This window comes from Cherax quadricarinatus, chromosome 14, assembly GCF_038502225.1.
Source record: "Cherax quadricarinatus isolate ZL_2023a chromosome 14, ASM3850222v1, whole genome shotgun sequence".
NCBI classification, from domain to species: Eukaryota; Metazoa; Arthropoda; class Malacostraca; order Decapoda; family Parastacidae; genus Cherax; species Cherax quadricarinatus.
In genome coordinates, this window is record NC_091305.1 from 9025323 (window position 1) to 9035322 (window position 10000).

The window sequence follows — 10000 nt, forward strand, 5'->3', positions numbered from 1 at the left end:
CTCATCTCTTTCCTCCTGCCTATTCGCTCTCCTATTCCCTCCTACATTACTCACTCTCCTCTTCTTTCCTCTTGCCTTACTCTCTTGTCTTCCCTCCTGTCTTACTCTCCTCTCTTTCCTCCTGCATTACTCACTCACCCCTCTTCCCTCCTACGTTGCTCACTCTCCTTCTCTCTTCTCTCCTGCCTTGCTCACTCACCTTCTCTCTTCTCTCCTGCCTTGCTCACTCACTTTCTCTCTTCTCTCCTGCCTTGCTCACTCTCCTCTCTTCTCTCCTGCCTTGCTCACTCTCTTCTCTTCTCTCCTGCCTTGCTCACTCTCCTTCTCTCTTCTCTCCTGCCTTACTCACTCTCCTCTCTTCTCTTCTGCCTTGCTCACTCTCCTTCTCTCTTCTCTCCTGCCTTGCTCACTCTCCTCTCTTCTCTCCTGCCTTGCTCACTCTCCTTCTCTCTCTTCTGCCTTGCTCATTCCCTCACTGCTCGTCCTCCGTCCAGTCAGCCACACTTGTATATTCCTTGGACGAGCTCTCAAGTGTTATATTACCCCAGTGAGTAAAGGAGACGAGTGAAGGAGGCGGGTGAGGGAATATAGTGAGAGAAACAGGTGAAACAGGCGAAACAGGCAGATGAAGGAAGTTGATGAGGGAAGGAGAGGCTAACGAAGGAAGTACATGTAAGGGGTATCGGTTTTCAAGGCGCCTACAATGGGACACAACGTAACATGAGGACAAGTAATGAAATATCTACTCAAGACTTGCACTTAAGAGATGTTGGGTTGGCAGACACAGCAGCTCAAAACACTGACATACTAACACTTCAAAAAAAATGCCTAGAATAAAGAGGAGCAGCCTATTGGCGAAGTGTTAATTCCCCTTCAGTTTTGGAGACGAAAAACGCAGCTCTGTTGGCTTGTTTTTTAGGTATTAATCCTAGTCTATACTGCTTCTCCTAGCTATGAAAAGTTATGTTATGTAAAATTCCTTGAAAATACAAATTAACAGTCTTACTATTATTCAGGAAAACGAGACTTTTGTGGAAAAAATCTAAAGGATATATTAATATTACTATAACTGAAAAGTACTATACATATTGTGGAGAAATTCTCCAGTAAAGGGAGTATCTCACCCCTCTCACCTCCCTAAGCCCTCTGAGGGACTTAGGCCTCCCGGAAGGAGCCTAAGTCCCTCAGAGGGACAAACAGCTTCACGAGAAACACATGTATGTACCATAGCGTCACGAGACACACTTTCCTCTCCTTGCTCGAGTTCTTGATCAAATACACAATGAGCGTTAAACAGAGTATTTACTCTTTTCCCCTAATTCCTTCTATCTTGCACCAACTGAGCCCACGGAAGTCATTGGGATCATAAAGTCACTTAAAAATAACTCGGGGAATCTGTCTCATGTCCCACCATTACTGTACAAGCGAGCGGCCCATGTCCTTTCGCATGCTATTTCATTACTTTTTAACAAGTCAATAGAGACTAGCACCTTCCCGAAACTACTCAAGATGGCAAGGGTTACACCAATACATAAAGGTGGTGACCCTACAGACTTAAACAACTATAGGCCAATATCTAACTTACCATTGCTATCCAAAATCTTTGAGAAACTCGTGTACAAGAGACTGTATTCATTTATAACGGCTCAAAACATACTCAACCCCTGCCAGTTTGGATTCAGGAAAAATAAAAGCACTAATGATGCAATCATAAAAATGCTAGATCTGCTTTACACAGCATTGGAAAATAAGGAATATCCACTAGGAATTTTTATTGACCTAATAAAAGCTTTTGACACAGTAAACCACCAAATCCTACTCCACAAACTTGACCACAACGGTATAAGAGGCCATGCGCTTGCTTATTTCAAATCTTACATTACTAATAGGTATCAGTACGTCACCATTAAAGACACAGCATCAGCAACACGGCCACTTGATACTGGAGTTCCGCAGGGAAGTGTCCTTGGTCCCCTGCTCTTCCTCATATACATCAATGACCTTCCAAAAGTATCCCAACACCTGAAACCCATTCTCTTTGCTGATGACACGACTTATGTCATCTCTCACCCTAATATTGCCACCCTCAACACCATTGTGAATGAGGAGCTGATTAAAATATCGACTTGGATGACAGCCAATAAACTTACGCTTAACACTGACAAAACTTACTATATTATGTTTGGTAGCAGAGCAGGAGATGCACAAATTAACATTAAGATTGACAACACTCTAATTACCAGAAATAATGGGGGAAAATTCCTAGGCTTATACCTTGACAACAACCTGAATTTCAGCACCCATATCCAGCATATAGCCAAAAAAGTATCCAAAACGGTTGGGATCCTCTCCAAGATACGATACTACGTGCCGCAAAATGCCCTTCTCACACTATACCACTCACTTATTTATCCATACCTCACCTATGCTATTTGTGCTTGGGGATCAACTGCAGCAACACACCTAAAGCCAATAATAACCCAACAAAAAGCTGCAGTAAGAATAATCACTAAATCCCATCCCTGGCAGCACACCCCCCCCACTCTTCAAAGATCTAAACTTACTCCCAGTTCAGTACATCCACACTTACTACTGTGCAATCTATATCTACAGGGCCTTAAACTCTAATATCAACCTTGACCTAAAACGCTTTCTTGATAGTTGTGACAGAACCCACAGGCATAACACCAGACACAAACATCTCTACGACATTCCCCGTGTCCGACTAAACCTTTACAAAAATTCAATGTATGTCAAAAGCCCTAAAATCTGGAATACCCTACCTGAGAACTCTAGAACTGCAGACACATTCATCACCTTCAAAACTACCATTAAAAAACATCTTATCTCCCTGATACACCCCGTCAACTAACTACACGAATACCACCTGGTGGTTCACACTTACACTCGCTCACTCATTTGACCATAAACAGAAATATTAATCTCAGTCTTAAAATAATGAATCCTGTGATACTCCAATACTGAAACTATATACTGTGCCAAAACAAAAGCATTCACATTGCTAAACTCATAAACTAGTATTTAGTCACTTAGCCATAAGACCAACTTACCTCATAATTTGTAATATTTTACAATTAAGAATAAAACTATGCCCGAAATGCCTAGCCATGCTAAGCGTTCTAGTGGTACACTCTGTAATCACAATTTTACTACATGTAAACCAAACAATAACCAAATTTCTGTAAACTCAGCATTGTAATCCTTAGAGAGAATAAACTTTGAATTTGAAAAACCTGTACCCCACTTTATATACCAGTTAAGACTATTATGACTTCTAGTCTATAGCTAAATAACAAGAAACTTAACCTCTTGTATTGAATACTGTTGCAATATGTAGCAAGGAAGAGATATAAAGCTGAGTTCAGCATATCCTTTGTGGGGACGATGAGCAGGAGGGCGGCGGACCTCAGATTGCTTCAAGGAATGGACGAGAGACGTGTAAATAGGAGGTTGCCTCCTTATCCTTAAATGACAAAGGGACAGTAGTGGCCAGTGTGTTCCTGACTCTTGTTCCTTCTGACAATCTCAGGAAACTAGGGAAATCAAACTAGTTTCCTTATCGAGTCAGAAAATTCGCGGTAGAACTAATCGCATAGTGTTTATTGTGTCTCCGTGTTCTCCCTACTGTGGATAATACCACGAAACTATGAACAAATGATGGTACTGAATGATGAAGTGCAACCGGTAGTGAGGGTGATTGCAACGAAGATTCCCGACGTGGTGGCGAACATTAGTGCAACATTCCCCGTGACACTCAAGCCTGCTCAAGACAACGATACCGGGGTCATACTTCCCCTACTACAAACTAGGGGAATTTGGGTCAGTTGCAATATTCTAGCAAGTCCAGCCATACCCACGCCTAATTATGCCAGCTGCAGCTAATAGGTAGGAGTGAGATTTGACTGGAATTACCAACAGATCTCGTGATGTGTGGGTGCTTCATCCAAACCCTAGTAAGCATCACCACGCATTTCAGATGATAGTGAAACGCTGAGATATACGCTCTTTTGGAGCAAATTGGTTTCTAACCCAATTATTAATCTACAGCCACGATGGGTTCTGGAACAGCACCCCCAAGGGATGGCAAGGGAGAGGCTGCTGGACATCGTGCTGTTAAAAGATAAGTACAGATCGCTATATATTGCTTCATGCAGGAAAGTGTACTTATCTAACCAGTTCTCCACACATATAATGGTCCCTATATATATTTTTTAATAGTAAACTTAATTAAAGAGTTGAATTAATTTCTCTTAGTTATTAACCTCTGGCCTCCAGTTATCTCTATGTAAAAGTTTCCCTAAACATTCTTTCTTAGTCTTTCACTGTAGAATGTTTAGGGAAACCTTTTTATGCAGAGAACTAGTAGCCAGAGGTTAATAAATAGGAAAAATCAATTCAACTCTTCAGTCTTAATTATCTATTTTAATTTACCGTTACAGAAATGTATAGGGAACTTTATTTATATATATATACATATATACATATATAGATATATATATATATATATATATATATATATATATATATATATATATATATATATATATATATATATATATATATAATAGTTTTCTCATGTATAATAACATTAATATACTCTTCAGATTTTTTCCTAAAAAATCTCCTGTCTGTATAATAATAAAACTGTTTGTAATTTCAGTGAGTTTTACATAACATTACCCTTTGTCTACTTTATCCATTAAAAGATTTAATTATTTATTATTATTATTAAAGATTAGCCGGTATTTTCCCGGCCCGGGCCTTTTCCAAGTGGTGGCCCGGCCTTGGCTCCCTCTTTAGGGAGTGTCTGAGACCTAAGTCTCCCATGGGAGGAGGCACAAGTACCTCCTCATCTTTGGGACCAACTGTCCCCAGGCCTAGCCACAAGCTAGGCCTCTCTGGTCTGCCATCCCCGCCCCAAGGGGGCAAATGGGAATGACAGTCTTATGAGCTAAAGGCTCGGACTCAGGCACCTACCCTACCCTAGAAGGGTTAGGCATGGTATCGATCAAAGATTTAATTAAGCTTCAAAATTATTAGTCTTGGGTAGTCATCCAAAATTGCTACATCAGGCCTAAGTTATGTGATTACACTGTTATTATTACTTTGTACAGTATTTAAATTTTAATTAAAATTTTAAATATTTTTAAACTGTGAATTACTTTTATTTTAATTTTACGTTCTGAGGATGGTTGATATTACATCCGTAACGTTAATAATAAAGAAATTAGATGTCCACTACGACGGTGTTTGCCACAACCGGATAACTCCTTTCCTTCTTGTAAATTATTCCATGTTCTTCTGTTATGCCTTCCTTAATATTTCTGCCTTTTCCTCTAGCTGTTATCCCAGTCAATATGGAAAACCTTACAGTTCAAAAATATACAGTACACTAATCACTCTCCTGCCTCATTTCTGTTATCTGGTCATAGAACTCAAGGAAGTTTACGAGACAAGATTGACCATCCTTGAAACCGTCCACGATGTTCATGAACCCATTCATTTTCAGGTGTTCCATAACACTTTTCCTTACTATTTTCTCCATAACTTTACTACAAATGTCAGTGGCACTGACTGAAGTTTAATGTTACCTGTCTGGCCCCTTTCTTTGATATTGGGATTACATCTGCTTTTGTCCAATGACCTTTGGCAGTATGAACTGATTTATCGAGGATTGTGGATAGTGGTTCATATTAAGTTATTAATATAAAAGTGGATGATGTTAGGTGTAATGTAAAAGTTATTAGTAAAAAAAAAATAAGAAGAGTTGCAAGACAATCATAAATTTAAAAAACACAGTTGATAAAAGAGGCAGACGCCAAATAATTTACAAAACTCAGAGTAAATAAAAGTTGATGGATGACACTTTGTAAATATCTGCGCAAAAAAATTCTCAAAAAGTTTTAGAAATATTCAGAGCTATGGCAAAGGATTCATCATAATCTAGATGCGAGGCTGACCAAGTAACAGGTTAATACCTTTAAAGCTATTTCTAAGAAACGCGCATGTATGTATCTTACTGCCGAACGCTCATTTAAACAAGTTAATGTCAGCTACATATGGAACACCGGGAAATGTAAGAACAGTTTAGGTGCGCCAGAAGAGAGAAATCACCAGCGGAACGACTTAATATAACCTATACTTATGATCACAAACAAGAGTACTGTGTTTGAAAGTGATCAAAAACTTTTTATGAAGAATAGAAGCTGTTGTGACATATTTCTAGTAAAAGAACAAAGACAGTGTCTCAAGGTCGACGAAGATAATTCAAGAAGCTTAGCTTAAAAGTACGAAAGATATCTGCTTGCTCTCTACAGGGTATTTAAAATTAAACATAACGAAAGAGAATGCATATATTATTATAATTCGTTGTTTTCCTTTCTGCTTCAGTGATCACTAACTACAAGAAGGGCGCACAATACAGGATTCCTTATATTTTTATAACTAAATTAGTCTCATACACTGGGAAAGCGGAAGGTCAATATACAGCGAACAGTAGATGGCACATCAACAGAGACATTAAAACAAGTGTTAAGTAACATGATTCGTCGTTTACATTTATTTGCAAACCTTAACAGCCAACACATTAAAAAAAATATAGTTTAATAAACACGCAGTCTCCAAGGGTTGCTAGCACCAAGAGCCTTGTTGATCAGATCATCCACAGGGAGGCCTAGTCTTGGACGGGGCCGCAAGGGCGTTGACTCTCAGACAGACTCCAGGTAATTGCTACCTTTAACAGAAGACTGCTGCTGGGACCTGAATGTTCAATTGTTATGGAACACGACCAATGAAATTGCGTCTGAGGTAATGAGGGAAAAAGGTAAGTTTATTCCTCAGGAATAAAAAGGAAAAATCCTCCTGACGACTTCTAATCATAATATACTGACTCGCTCAGTGGAGCTCTCATTTAAATGAGGCCTTCCGCTGGGTATTGTCCAAATCTGTAAAAACAATATTCTTACATTTTAGTTTTTTTTAAGGCACGTGACGATTAAAAAAATCAGTACACTAATAATATCGTTGATTTACTCAGCATACAACTATGTATTATGTATAAAGAGGTAATACTGACCCCAAAGGAAATTCGAGAGTAAACCTGGTCCAGTCATCAGAGCGCAAGAGGAATGAGAGCGGGATAGTGTGGTTATTATACTCATGGGGAAAGCGCTAAACTTGCAGGGATCATAGAGCTTAGGTAATGGGAAATAATCAGATTTGCTCCATGGGAAGGGTAGCTCCAATTCCATGGGCCAAGACCCCTTCATTACGACACCCCGTCTTGAAGAAGCTAGATGCAGTGTCAGAGCAACACAGGAAATAAGGCTGTACAGGAACATATAAAGTGTGAGATGACGAGAGATGAATGCGTGAAATAAAAGACCGAAGCTTAGCGAAATATATATTGACATGTAAAACATCTACCTTGATGGATGAGTAGATTCACTGAAGTGATCAATTATGTTCAAGACGCTGGAATGGTCGGGAGGCTCCTCAGCAATGAAGCAACTAAACCTATATTTATTACAAGTGAAGGTTTCGTTTTTAGCCTTACCCATATTTCTCTTGTCTCAGGAACAAAGATTACACGCACTGGCATCTGCCAATAAAAATACCTTTACACACATAAGAAGCTTATGCACTATGAATATATTGCCAAAGTCCATTCAATCCACATGGGGCTTGCCAGAATAGTATTCAAATTGTTTTGGTCATTGACCGAAAGTCAAATATTCCAGGTAAATTCCCTTCCCAGAAACCAGACAAGAGTAGGCTGCAGTCACAGACGAATATTCACGCTGGACCTTCACTTTATAGAACCCTTGAGCAATGCTGCCTAAGAGGATTGGTCTCTCGCTGTTCCTGCTTCTGCTACTTTGATTATTTGTTGAGCGTGCAGCCTACACGGCTACGAAACAGTTAACATCTCTGTTTTTTTAATAATTGTTTAACTAATTATATTTATAAAGACAAATATACATACATATATATATATATATATATATATATATATATATATATATATATATATATATATATATATATATATATATATATATATATATATATATATATGTCGTGCCGAATAGGCAGAACTTGCGATCTTGGCTTAAATAGCAACGCTCATCTTGCCATATAGGACAAGTGAAAATTTGTGTATGCAATAATTTCGCCAAAATCATTCTGAACCTAACGAAAAAAATATATTTCACTGTGTTTACTTAGTGTTAAATTATTGTAAACAAATCTAAAATATATTTAGTTGGGTTAGGGTAAAATAAATTGTTCTTGTTATAATAAGGTTAGGTAAGTTTTCTAAGATTCTTTTGGTGCAAAATTAAATTTTTTTTACATTATCATTAGTCAAAAAAATATATCTTTAAACGTATAAGAGAAAGTTTTAGAAAGGACTTAATTTTAAATGAGTTCTTGCTAACTGACCAGTTTTACATATTCGGCACGACATATATATACACATATATATATATATATATATGTGTATATATATATATATATATATATATATATATATATATATATATATATATATATCCAACACACCAGCCGTCTCGCACTGAGCAGGGTGACCCGAAAAAGAAGAAACACTTTCACCATGATTTACTCTATCACTGCCTTGCCAAAGGCGTGTCGACATTACAACTCCAAATTGCAATATTCCCACCTCTCCTTCAGAATGCCTTCTCGTGTAATTATCCTCTTTTTCTTAAAATACATATTACCTATTACCAAATTTACCCACTACACCCTCTACAACATTTTCTTCCTATTTAAGTCCCCCACAACAATTTCTCATTTGTTCAAAACTCCCTAAACACTCAGTATCTCCCAAAATCTCTCGCGCTCTCTCTCCCTCTCCCTAGGTGCACAAATACTTAATATAACCCACTTTTCGCATCCTACCCTTATTTTAATCCAAATAATCCTTGACTTTTTACATATATATATTCCCTCTTTTCCTTAAATAATTGATCATGCAACATTACTGCTGCTCCTTCCTTAGGTTAAGTTCTTTCAGATACGCTTGAGGTAATCCCATATATTAAACCTTACTGAAATTTTTCTATCCATTTCATCTTTGTTCACTTTCCATTGCACGTCCTCCTTCCTTCCCTTCCATCATTAGCTCCCTCTTTCCTTCTATGCACATCTAGTCCTTCACTCATCTTTCCTCTATTATTTCCCCTTTCCATTTTCCTCCTTCCCACTGCCAGTTCCCCTTTTCTCCCTTATACCCAGGACTAGCCTCACGGCCTCCATTACCATCCTCATGGACGTACTGTGCTGCGTTGTCCGCCGTATTTTCAGACCAGGAAATAAATTACTACGGGTGGCCGCCTATAAAGCATGGAGTCGCGTGACTTTGCATGCATCAACCCCCATAAGTTGTCCACGACTTTGTGACGTCATCGCACCAATACTACATACATACATACATACATATATATATATATATATATATATATATATATATATATATATATATATATATATATATATATATATATATATATATATATATATATATATATATATATATATGTCGTGCCGAATAGGCAGAACTTGCGATCTTGGCTTAAATAGCAACGCTCATCTTGCCATATAGGACAAGTGAAAATTTGTGTATGCATTAATTTCGCCAAAATCATTCTGAACCTAACCCAAAAAAAATATATTTCACTGTGTTTGTTTAGTATTAAATTATTGTAAACAAATCTAAAATATATTTAGTTGGGTTAGGTTAAATTAAATTGCGTTTGTTATAATAAGGTTAGGTAAGTTTTCTAAGGTTCTTTTGATACAAAATTATTAATTTTTACATTAACATAAATGAAAAAAATATCCTTAAACGCATAAGAGAAAATTTTAAAAAGGACTTAATTTTAAATGAGTTTTTGTTAATTAACCAATTTTACCTATTCGACGCGACATATACATATATATGGCACTCGGCTCGACC

At 37.6% G+C, this 10000-nt stretch overlaps 1 protein-coding gene across 1 annotated transcript in view; it reads right to left on the reverse strand.

Moving 5' to 3' along the window:
* Positions 1-10000, reverse strand: part of LOC128695239 (voltage-gated inwardly rectifying potassium channel KCNH2-like) — a 611454-nt gene that overhangs the window by 214704 nt on the left and 386750 nt on the right. The window lies entirely within an intron of this gene.